At 46.8% G+C, this 13015-nt stretch overlaps 1 protein-coding gene across 2 annotated transcripts in view; it reads right to left on the minus strand.

The window, feature by feature from the left end:
- The window catches only part of LOC134983035 (V-set domain containing T-cell activation inhibitor 1-like), a 106864-nt gene extending 94337 nt beyond the window's left edge, over positions 1–12527 (minus strand). The window contains exon 1 of one of the 2 annotated variants that reach the window (XM_063948733.1): positions 12425–12527. The gene's annotated coding sequence lies outside the window, so the exon portion shown is untranslated. Of the gene's footprint in view, positions 1–5801; positions 5889–12424 lie in introns of those variants that run through there. The other variant, XM_063948734.1, reaches the window with a different exon arrangement.
- Between the last annotated feature and the right edge of the window lie 488 nt (positions 12528–13015).

Here is a 13015-nt window from a genome sequence, read left to right on the forward strand (position 1 = left end):
GTGTATATATATATATATATATATATATATATATAAGTAGCGTGTTTTTATTCCTATTCATGGTGACCCAATTTTCTCTAAATATGTAAAGTTTTACACTCGTTTTATTGACCACCTGTTTCTGATTTGGACTGGAGGAAGTGAGTTGTTGCAGGCCTTTATTACGAAACTTAGTAGCTTGGAGGGGTCCATCAGATTCACACACACATTACAGTCCAACCACTATTAAATTTCTGGATGTACGCATCAGTATAATCCAGGGGGCATTTTCTACTGAGATTTATTGTAAATCTACAGATAAAAACACGCTACTTAAATATGATAGCTTCCACCCACAGCCATTAAAAAGAGGGCTGCCCTACTCCCAATTGATCAGAGTGGTCAGAACAACATCTGACCCTAACCAGTTAAGCATAGCATTACGACAAATGGGAGATAAGTTCCTACAAAGGGGCTATGATCAGACAGAGGTTGATGAGGCTATACAAAAATGTCTCCGACTGGACAGAAATGATCTTCTAATACCGAAAGAAAGATCTGATGCAACAGGGAGAATAAAGTTAACAAGTACTTACTCTATATCAGTGGTTCTCAAACTCGGTCCTCAGGACCCCACACAGTGCATGTTTTGCAGGTAACCCAGCAGGTGCACAGGTGTATTAATTACTCACTGACATGTTTTAAAAGGTCCACAGGTGGAGCTAATTATTTCACTTGTGATTCTGTGAGGAGACCTGCAAAACATGCACTGTGTGGGTTTGAGAACCTGTGCTCTATATCATCGGGTGCCATTAGACGGTTCATTTTATCACATTGGCATATAATACAAAGTGATCCTGTCTGGAAACATGCTTGCAGTAAGGAACCATTGTTCTGCTACAAGTGAAGTAGCAATTTGAAAGATCATTTGGTTTATTCTGACATCAGCCCGAGAGTTATGATGAATTCAGGATGGTTACAGCTGACACATGGGGGTATATTTACTAAGGTCCCGATTTTGACCGAGATGCCGTTTTTTCATCAAAGTGTCATCTCGATAATTTACTAAGCAATAATCACGGCAGTGATGAGGGCATTCGTAATTTTTTGGAAGTCCAACAAAAAAAATACGAATGAATACACCATCGGTCAAAACGCGGCTGTTTAAGTATGAATCTCGGTAATTTACTAAGAAGTGCAAAGCAAAAAAAAAAAAAAAAACACTGCCGTGAAAAATTACAACTCGTAAAAAAGTGCTAAAAAAAAACAGACCTGCTTTTTTAATCCGTGATTGTATAGGCATGCAGGGATCCATGAGATCCGTGCATGTATATCAGTGGGAAGGGGTGGGAAAGTGGTTATTTTCTTTAAAAAAATTGCGTGGGGTCCCCCCTCCTAAGCATAACCAGCCTCGGGCTCTTTGAGCCGATCCTGGTTGCAGAAATATGGGGAAAAAATTGACAGGGGTTCCCCCATATTTAAGCAACCAGCATTGGGCTCTGCGCCTGGTCCTGGTTCCAAAAATACGGGGGACAAAAAGAGTAGGGGTCCCCCGTATTTTTAAAACCAGCACCGGGCTCCACTAGCTGGACAGATAATGCCACAGCCGGGGGTCACTTTTATATAGTGCCCTGCGGCCGTGGCATCAAAAATCCAACTGGTCACCCCTGGCCGGGGTACCCTGGGGGAGTGGGGACCCCTTCAATCAAGGGGTCCCCCCCCCAGCCACCCAAGGGCCAGGGGTGAAGCCCGAGGCTGTCCCCCCCATCCAATTGGCTGCGGATGGGGGGCTGATAGCCTTTTGTGAAAATGAAAAGATATTGTTTTTAGTAGCAGTACTACAAGGCCCAGCAAGCCTCCCCCGCATGCTGGTACTTGGAGAACCACAAGTACCAGCATGCGACGGAAAAACGGGCCCGCTGGTACCTGTAGTACTACTACTAAAAAAATACCCAAAAAAAGACAAGACACACACACCTTGAAAGTAAAGATTTATTACATACATCCACACAAACATACATACATACTTACCTTATGTTCACACGAGGGTCGGTCCTCTTCTCCAGTAGAATCCAAGGGGTACCTGTTGAATAAATTATACTCACCAGCTCCAGGGTCCCAGGCTCCTCGTAGCATCCATTTGTAATCCACGTACTTGAATAAAATAAAAAAACGGACAACCGAGCCACGCACTGAAAGGGGACCCATGTTTTCACATGGGCCCCCTTTCCCCGAATGCCAGAAACCCACTCTGACTGATGTCTAAGTGGGTCTCTTCAGCCAATCAGGGAGCGCCACGTTGTAGCACCCTCCTGATCGGCTGTGTGCTCCTGTACTGTCTGACAGGCGGCACACGGCAGTGTTACAATGTAGCGCCTATGCGCTCCATTGTAACCAATGGTGGGAACTTTCTGCCCTGCGGTTGACCGAAAGTGACCTCACCGCAGGGCAGAAAGTTCCCACCATTGGTTACAATGGAGCGCATAGGCGCTACATTGTAACACTGCCGTGTGCCGCCTGTCAGACAGTACAGGAGCACACAGCCGATCAGGAGGGTGCTACAACGTGGCGCTCCCTGATTGGCTGAAGAAACCCACTTAGACATCAGTCAGAGTGGGTTTCTGGCATTCGGGGAAAGGGGACCCATGTGCAAACATGGGTCCCCTTTCAGTGCGTGGCTCGGCTCTCCGTTTTTTTATTTTATTCAAGTACGTGGATTACAAATGGATGCTACGAGGAGCCTGGGACCCTGGAGCTGGTGAGTATAATTTATTCAACAGGTACCCCTTGGATTCTACTGGAGAAGAGGACCGACCCTCGTGTGAACATAAGGTAAGTATGTATGTATGTTTGTGTGGATGTATGTAATAAATCTTTACTTTCAAGGTGTGTGTGTCTTGTCTTTTTTTGGGTATTTTTTTAGTAGTAGTACTACAGGTACCAGCGGGCCTGTTTTTCCGCCGCATGCTGGTACTTGTGGTTCTCCAAATACCAGCATGCGGGGGAGGCTTTCTGGGCCTTGTAGTACTGCTACTAAAAACAATATCTTTTCATTTTCACAAAAGGCTATCAGCCCCCCATCCGCAGCCAATTGGATGGGGGGGACAGCCTCGGGCTTCACCCCTGGCCCTTGGGTGGCTGGGGGGGTGACCCCTTGATTGAAGGGGTCCCCACTCCCCCAGGGTACCCCGGCCAGGGGTGACTAGTTGGATTTTTGATGCCACGGCCGCAGGGCACTATATAAAAGTGACCCCCGGCTGTGGCATTATCTGTCCAGCTAGTGGAGCCCGGTGCTGGTTTTAAAAATACGGGGGACCCCTACGCTTTTTGTCCCCTGTATTTTTGGAACCAGGACCAGGCGCAGAGCCCGATGCTGGTTGCTTAAATATGGGGGAACCCATATTTCTGCAACCAGGATCGGCTCAAAGAGCCAGAGGCTGGTTATGCTTAGGAGGGGGGACCCCACGCAATTTTTTTTTTAAGTTTTACAGTGTTTATTTAAAAAAAAAAAAATGAACCCCAGCACGGATCACACAGATCCGGCCGAGATTCATTGTGATAAAGTCGGCAGTGTTTTGCTAATCACTGCCGTAAAAAACGGGAAAAAAACACGAATGACATCGACATCGGAACAAATGAAAAATCCGAATACGACAGCTTAGTAAATTAGGCGTAATAAATTCAAAAAGTTGCAGTTTTACACTTTCGATGTCATTCGCGATTGAACTTTGACCTTTTTCCGAAAATTACGAATGTTCGTAAATATACCCCATGGTGTGTTCAAATGCACTGGTTGTGTGAATTGCAGTTTCTTCTATACAGGAGCTTGTTTTCTGCATCCACTCACAGGAAAGAGCTATCCGATCAAACAGCGAATGTCCTGTGACACAAAATACGTGGTGTATGTGATTTGGTGCCCCTGCAAATTGATGTATGTGGGGAAAACCCAAAGGATGCTTAAGGAAAGGATATCAATGCATCGCAGCTCCATCAAAAAAGCATTGACAAAGATTGACACCAGCACAACGCCAGTAGCACGTCACTTCTCGGTAGCCAAGCATGGCATAAAGGACCTGAAAGTTATGCCAATTGAACAAGTTCCCCCGTCCAGAAGAGGAGGAGATAGGAACCGTACATTGTTACAAAAGGAATCCAAATGGATATATAATCTAGGGTCCCTAATGGACTGAATGAAGAACCGTTATTTACTTCCTTTCTTTATAACATCTCATAGAGACATTATTGTGTGTAGAACTGATGGATCCCCGCTAGTTTTTGTCCCTCTAGGCATGTAAACCAAGTGACAACTTACTTAAATATTGGGTTTGATATAGTAAGAAAAATCTTTTCACCTTAAGGTACCTCTTGTGATAATTCCATTCTTTCTGCTGCCTGTACCAATCAGTGCCTCAGTAATTAATTAGTAGTCCTATACTCAAATTGTTTTGTTTATTCTATTAACATGGTTTGATTATTACATGAGCAATCACTTATTCATTGCCTCCAGACGGATGCATGGATAGGTAGTTTATCATGTATAATATATAGATCGCCCTGATGACGCCCATAGAGTCACTGTTACTACGGTAACATTCTATATAATGCCGGAGCCGGAGGCGCGTCACTTCCGGTAATGCGATCACATCGCAATGCTGTTACCGGGGAACATGATTTATGTGGCACCCAGGAAGTGTGGTGGGAACTGACAATGTGCTGGGCGGAGAGGTTAGTGATTTTACATGTTACTATGGAGACCTAAGCAATGCCATGTTTCTATTGGATGGTGTTTGATGAGGCACAGATTGGAATAGGTAACACGGGTGTTTGTAATGATTGGGTGTGGTTGTGGGTATATAAGATGTAGTGCAGGGGTTCTCAAACTCGGTCCTCGGGGGCACACACAGTGCATGTTTTGCAGGTCTCACAGAATCACAAGTGAAATAATTAGCTCCACCTGTGGACCTTTTAAAATGTGTCTGTGAGTAATAAATACACCTGTGCACTTGCTGGGTTACCTGCAAAACATGCTCTATGTGGGGTCCTGAGGACCGAGTTTGAGAACCCCTGATGTAGTGGATTTGTTGTGAACATGCATGGATGGCTTCTATGACATTTGCATGGCTCCTGGACGCTGATGAAGGTGCTGTGGCACCGAAACAGCTGCTGGTGGAGCTGCGGACTGGTAACATGCAATGGAACTAATATTTTTTTGTTCATTGACTGCCTATCCATTGAATTGCACAATTGCACTTTATTTCCAAGATAATTATGGATTAATAATAAAAGGAACGTTTTTCTGCTACTTCAGGTGTGCTGGTACAAGTGGATTTTCTACTTTTGCTACATATCAAATATTTATTACCGTGCACCCACTTATTACAAAGGAAGTGTGTGCGATTCAATTTGCTTTGTATATGTATATATATATATATATATATATATATATACACACATACACACACACACAATATATATATATAGCAATATGTATAATTGATATTTCCCGGTTTACTAAATAACATCACCAACCTATCACTTTGATATTTTTACTGATAGGGGCCCCACAAGTTTGTTGCCTAGTGGCCCCCACAGACCAGTCAGGAAGAGATAGCAGAGCGACAGTTGGAGATACGAGTGAGAAGAGCGAGGGAGAGGACGGGGAGGAGAGGTAGATCTGAGTATCATCAGCATAGAGAGGATATAAGAAGTAATAAGAGATACAGGGAGAGAACTGTATCACTCACTCACTAATACAGATACATTATTTCTAAACATTCATCCTCAGTGATACATTGTAACAATAACAAGAGACGATAACTTACCAGGCTCCCAGCTTCTGTGTATGTAGCTAAAGTGCGATCGTCCTTCCTCTCTAGCAACCAGTGACAGCTGCTGTTCTCATGTTCTCATTGGCTGCAGCCACAGCCTCTGTCACCCTATCAGTATATAGTGTACACCCAGTGCAGGAACAGAGAGCATTCTGTTCAAAGTGAAACTAAACTGGGAAAACCTGATAAGTGTACCTGTCCTGTTATCAGCACATATTGCTGCAGGAATTGATAATCGTGGCAATGTATGAACAAACAGGGGTTCAGGAAAGAGCCCATCCGTGACGTGTAAAAACGTAAAGCGTCCCCTTATCCGTTTCTAGGCAGTTTCTAAGTGCGAGCAGTAAAAATGCGCCTTCGGAGCATGTGACAAAAAAGAGGGGTGTGGCCTCGCAGTAAAAGATGACCTTACACCCAGTGGCGGAACTAGCGAGCGGTGGGCCATTGTGCAACAAAATGCTTTGCCCCCCCCCCATCCAAGTCCACCCCCTCACCCCTGGGGAGGATCTGGTGAGGGGGACCCGCTCAGGGCCAGGGAAATGGATACCTAGCAACAGTGCCGTAACTAGACATTTTAGCGCTGTGTGCAAGAAATGGCACCGGAGGCCCCCCCACCCCCACCCCATGTAAAACAGGGGCAGTGCACGCCATAGGCGCGTGCAAAGAAAATAGGAGCGTGGCTTCGTGGGGAAGGGGTGTGGCCGCAAAATAATACCAATTCATATAACGGTGCACAGTAGTCTCCATTATTCAAATTACGCCACACGGTAGCACCACTACACCAGGTAGAGCCCCATTTTACACATTACGGCGGACAGATTCCCCTTTTTACACATTACGGCAGACAGCGTCCCCTTTTTTTACACATTACGGCAGACAGCGCCCCCTTTTTACACATTACGGCAGACAGCGCGCCCTTTTTTACACATTACGGCTGACAGCGTCCCCTTTTTACACATTATGGCAGACAGCGCGCCCTTTTTACACATTACGGCAGACAGCGTCACCTTTTTTACACATTACGGCAGACAGCGTCCTCCTTTTTTACACATTACGGCAGACAGCATCCCCTTTTTTACACATTACGGCAGACAGCGTCCTCCTTTTTTACACATTACGGCAGACAGCGTCCTCATTTTTACACATTACGGCAGACAGCGTCCACATTACGGCAGACAGCGTCCCCTTTTTTACACATTACGGCAGACAGCGTCCTCCTTTTTTACACATTACGGCAGACAGCGTCCTCCTTTTTTACACATTACAGCAGAAAGCATCCCCTTTTTTACACATTACGGCAGACAGCGTCCTCCTTTTTACATTACGGCAGACAGCGTCCTCCTTTTTTACACATTACGGCAGACAGCGTCCTCCTTTTTTACACATTACGGCAGACAGCGTCCCCTTTTTTACACATTACGGCAGGCAGCGTACTCCTTTTTTACACATTACGGCAGACAGCGTCCCCTTTTTTTACACATTACGTCAGGCAGCGGTCTCCTTTTTTACACATTACGGCAGACAGCGTCCCCTTTTGTACAAATTACGCATTACGGCAGACAGCATCCCCTTTTTTACACATTAAGGCAAACGGAATAGATAGATAGATAGATAGATAGATAGATAGATAGATATTGGCAGAATACGGTACTCAAAGTACTTAGGTATCCCCGTAAATGTAGCAAAACTGATAGGACGGCACTTAGAGGCTTTTGTTGCAAAAATGATATTCAGAAAACCTATGTCATATGTATTTGTGCAGTATCACATCCTGATGACGGTGTATGCTGGCACCAAAACATTGATTTGATATGATGTTCTGCTGAAGTTTTCTGAATATAATTTTTGCAACAAAAGCCTCTGAGTGCCGTCGATCAATCTCGATATATCTCCTATATAATAGCCCAGATCTGTGACTCTGTGACTGTGTGGATAATGCTGGGCGTGGCTAGGAGCTCTCATTGGGTTAGCAGCAGGTCTATCACACCCAATCAACAGCTGATTGGGTGAGTAACATCCTCCCACACAGGTTACATCCAATGGGAGGCTCTGCCCTTTGGCAGCTGTGTGTTTCCAGAGCAGGATTAACAATGGGGCTGATGGAGCTGCAGCTCCAGGCCCACTCCCCAAAATAGGCCCCCTGCATCTGCAGCAACACACCCTCCAACAATGTACACATAAAAATCGCTACAAATCCGAAAAGGCGTGTGGCCACGCCCCTTTTCCTATACTTTCAACGGAAGTTTGGAGAGCCAAAAATCGGTACAGACCATTAAAAAAAGGGACTGTACCTGCCAGAGAGGTGCAGCTGGAGGGTATGCCACAGCATCTGCAGCAAGTCTCTGCGCTGTAGATAGGGGGAAAACATCCTTTTACTGCAGCGTCCTATGTCCTGCTGCCAGTCCACCTGCCCCCTCCGGCATCAACAATCCCCACTCCCTAGCCGCGGCGCAGGTGGAACAAAAGCTGCTGCGGCCACCGGCACAGATGTGTATGAAAGCGGCGCAGCGGAAGGCTTTCATAGCTCTCTCTGCGCCGCATACTCTCTGAGCCCCGGAGCCTCCTCTGCGCGTGATGTCACAGAAGTGCCTCCCCACCACAGCGGCGCCCAGATCCCCAGAGGCCCTGACTACGCAACACAGCACCTGGGCTGCCGGCCTGGAAGCCCCGATATGGCTAATGTAACGGATAGAGAGGGTGATATCGCGGAGGGTAATGTCTGGACGCTGAATCAATGTAAAAGGTGACAGTGCTGTGCAGTGCAGTGGGTGTGTAGGGTCACTGACACTGCACAGCACTCCCACCTTTTACACTGATTCAGCGAGTCAGTCAGTTCTGCCAGCCAGTCACTATTGTTAGCGCCGGTGTCCCAACGTGCTGCATTATAGGGAAGTAGACGCACTAAATAAACTACAGCTCCCAGCAGCCCTTAGTGCCGAAGCATTCCGGCCCTTAGGGCTGCTGGGAGCTGTAGTTTATTCAGTGCATCTTCTTTCCTGTAATGCGGCGCGTTGGGACACCGGCGCTAACAATAGTGACTGGCTGCTGTGCGAGCCTCCCGGAGAGCCACTGCCAAAGGGAGGACAGCAGCTCAGCTGCTTCCAGGAGAAGAAGCAGGAGAAGCATTACCCGCCCCTCCCCCACTCGCAGTACCTCCGGCCCCCATCTGTGGCACCCCCACACACCCCCTCCACCACCCGCAGTGGCTCCATACCCACTCCCCCACCCGCAGCAACCCTGCCCCCGCCCCTCCCCCACCAAGGGCACCTCGGCAACTGCTCCTCCCCCACCCGCAGTGGCTCCAGACCCCATCCCCCACCCACCTCACCCCCGCCCCCGCTCCCCCACCCGCTGCACCCCCGCAACCACTCTTTCCCTACCTGTGGTGGTTCTGGACGCCCACCCGCGGCACTCACACATCCTCCCCCACCCACGGCACCACCACACCAGCCCCTCCCCCACCCGCTGCACCCCCGCACCCCATCCGCGTCTACCCCGCACCCACCACTCCCCCAACCACAGCACCTACCAGGTGATTCATCAGGCCCTGCATGCGCTGTTCATGCTGTTGAAAGGGGCTACTACCCCTTAACCATTGCACGCCCTTTGTCCGTGCAATATTTAACCACTCGCACAATTATGATTGGAGGTAATACTCCATATAATACAACTATTGCATGCCACAAGGGTGTGCAAGGGTTAAGGGGGCGTAGCCACTTACGACGGTGTAAAGAGCGCCCGTAGGGCGCGATTAATCACCTAGTATATATGTGGCATACTGGAATGTTAACATATATTGGAAAGTTCCAAAAGCCATTTAATTCTTATCAGTGAGTGGGGGAGTTTTATGGCCCCAAATCCAGTTCTTGCAGACCCTGCCACATCTAGGGGGTTAGGACAGGAAGTGCAGGGGGATTTTAGCAAAAGGAACAAAGCTCAGGACAGTTCAGTGTGAGCTGAGGACTGAGGATGGAAGGCACAGGCTAAGTGTCCAGGAGAAACGCAGTCTGGGGACTGTGGAACAAGCATAGTACTCCATAGTCCCTGGCATTATAGAACAGCATGTAGGTGCTGCTAGAATGAGAAAGATATATCCAGATTTGCAGTGTGAGAGCCACAGTATGCAGAGTACAGTGGAAGGAACCAGGAACAAAGGCATCTTCAGGGATACCCAAGAAGCAGGACGGGAGGTGTGAGTCTGCGGGAGAGGACGAGCTGGGTGAGTGGTAGGAACCACGTTTGGCGGAAGGCCCCCAGTAACGTGTCCATGAGAGATCCCGTTTAGATAGAGCCCCTAGCGAATGGGGGGAATCTCAGTTTGCGGAAGCCGCACTACTGATTCCCAGAGACTGCGCTGGTATGTACTGTACTGTAATGCTGCCACATCACTATAAATGCTGTTATTGCCAGTGAAGCAAATAAACGGAGATGTAACCTGATGTAACCCATATGAATATTGTGCTGGAGAGGAGAATGAGGAGTTAAATGTTATTGTCGTGATAACTCTGACTGAACTGTGAATAAACTACTTGCTTATGTGATGAAACGGCCTGGTGTGCAATGCTTTTAAAATGACTGATTGATCTGCCGCTGCCCGGCTATCACAACTTGGCGTCCGCGAACAGGATCGGTACCGAAGATTTATTTGACAATTTGGGGAAAACTTTATTGGGAGGGGCCCATGAAAGCCACCTATCTCTTTTGACCCAGCGAACTGGGGGAGACAAGGGCCGGCACGGGCAGGTTCTAAGTGTTTGGCACAATTGCCAGAAGATGTTAGAACATTCATGATCATCTGTGACCCAGGACTGTAATTCACAGGAAATAGGCAGCAGTATATGTGATTTGTATTTCATGTGATGTTTTGCATGCCATGTTTTTCTGCTCATGTGATTGTTATATTGTGTGTTTGCATGCCATGTTTTTCTGCTCATGTGATTGTTATACTGTGTGTTATGTATACTGCAATTATGCTTGTTTATTGTGTGTTATGTTTTGACCTTGCTGTAGAGTATACAGTAAGAGACTGTTCCTTGCAAGACTTTTTGCAAGCTCATAGTTATATTGCGTGGGGACACGCAAGATTTTAGCAGGGGTGTATGTGGCATACTGGAATGTTAACAGATATTGGAAAGTTCCAAAAGCCATTTAATTCTTATCAGTGAGTGGGGGAGTTTTATGGCCCCAAATCCAGTTCTTGCAGACCCTGCCACATCTAGGGGGTTAGGACAGGAAGTGCAGGGGGATTTTAGCAAAAGGAACAAAGCTCAGGACAGTTCAGTGTGAGCTGAGGACTGAGGATGGAAGGCACAGGCTAAGTGTCCAGGAGAAACGCAGTCTGGGGACTGTGGAACAAGCATAGTACTCCATAGTCCCTGGCATTATAGAACAGCATGTAGGTGCTGCTAGAATGAGAAAGATATATCCAGATTTGCAGTGTAAGAGCCACAGTATGCAGAGTACAGTGGAAGGAACCAGGAACAAAGGCATCTTCAGGGATACCCAAGAAGCAGGACGGGAGGTGTGAGTCTGCGGGAGAGGACGAGCTGGGTGAGTGGTAGGAAGCACGTTTGGCGGAAGGCCCCCAGTAACGTGTCCACGAGAGATCCCGTTTAGATAGAGCCCCTAGCAAATGTGGGAGAGCACACTGAAATGAATCTCAGTTTGCGGAAGCCGCACTACTGATTCCCAGAGACTGCGCTGGTATGTACTGTACTGTAATGCTGTCACATCACTGTAAATGCTGTTATTGCCAGTGAAGCAAATAAACGGAGATGTAACCTGATGTAACCCATATGAATATTGTGCTGGAGAGGAGAATGAGGAGTTAAATGTTATTGTCGTGATAACTCTGACTGAACTGTGAATAAACTACTTGCTTATGTGATGAAACGGCCTGGTGTGCAATGCTTTTTAAAATGACTGATGGATCTGCCGCTGCCCGGCTATCACACATTATATATATATATATATATATATATATATATCTTGTGTGTGTACCCCGGCACGCCTCTGAAACATATCTTGCTGTGGTGCCCTCCTTGTGGATACGCAGACCCACCATGATACAGCAAACGAATGCAGGCGGCACTCACAGGCTTGAATAGTGTAAAAAAAGCTTCCTGCATGTTTCAATAAAACACCTCACCCGTGAGGGTGAAGCTTTTTATGCACTATTCAAGCCTGTGAGTGCCGCCTGCATTCGTTTGCTATATATATATATATATATATATATATATATATATATACACACACACACACACACACTATATAGAGCAATATGTATATTTGATATTTCTCAGTTTACTACATAACATCACTAATATATCACTTTGATATTTTTACTGATAGGGGCCCAATAAGTTTGTTGCCTAGTGGCCCCCACAGACCTGTCAGGAAGAGATAGCAGAGTGACAGTTGGAGATACGAGTGAGAAGAGCGAGGGAGAGGACGGGGAGGAGAGGTAGATCTGAGTATCATCAGCATAGAGAGGATATAAGAAGTAATAAGAGATACAGGGAGAGAACTGTATCACTCACTCACTAATACAGATACATTATTTCTAAACATTCATCCTCAGTGATACATTGTAACAATAACAAGAGACGATAACTTACCAGCCTCCCAGCTTCTGTGTACAGTATGTAGCTAAAGTGCGATCGTCCTTCCTCTCCAGCAACCAGTGACAGCTGCTGTTCTCATGTTCTCATTGGCTGCAGCCACAGCCTCTGCCACTCTATCAGTATATAGTGTACACCCAGTGCAGGAACAGAGAGCATTCTGTTCAAAGTGAAACTAAACTGGGAAAACCTGATAAGTGTACCTGTTATCAGCACATATTGCAGCAGGGATTGATAATCGTGGCAATGTATGAACAAACAGGGGTTCAGAAAAGAGCACATCCGTGTGACGTGTAAAAACCTAAAGCGTCCCCTTAGCTGTTTCTAGGCAATACGGCTATAAGGCAGAACAGTAAAAATGCGCCTTCGGAGGATGTGACAAAAAAGAGGGGTGTGGCCTCGCAGTAAAATATTACCTTACACCCCAGGTCTGCTCCCCAGACATCGGTATACCAGAATTTTGTTACTAAGAGACAAACAAAATAGTTTGTGCTCCATATAATGTATCCACTCACTACAGAGCCGGCCCTAACCAGTTTGATGCCCTAGGCAAGAGTTTATCTGGTGCCCCCTAGCACCGCTGCTACT

This window comes from Pseudophryne corroboree (genome assembly GCF_028390025.1).
Source record: "Pseudophryne corroboree isolate aPseCor3 chromosome 2 unlocalized genomic scaffold, aPseCor3.hap2 SUPER_2_unloc_1, whole genome shotgun sequence".
NCBI classification, from domain to species: Eukaryota; Metazoa; Chordata; class Amphibia; order Anura; family Myobatrachidae; genus Pseudophryne; species Pseudophryne corroboree.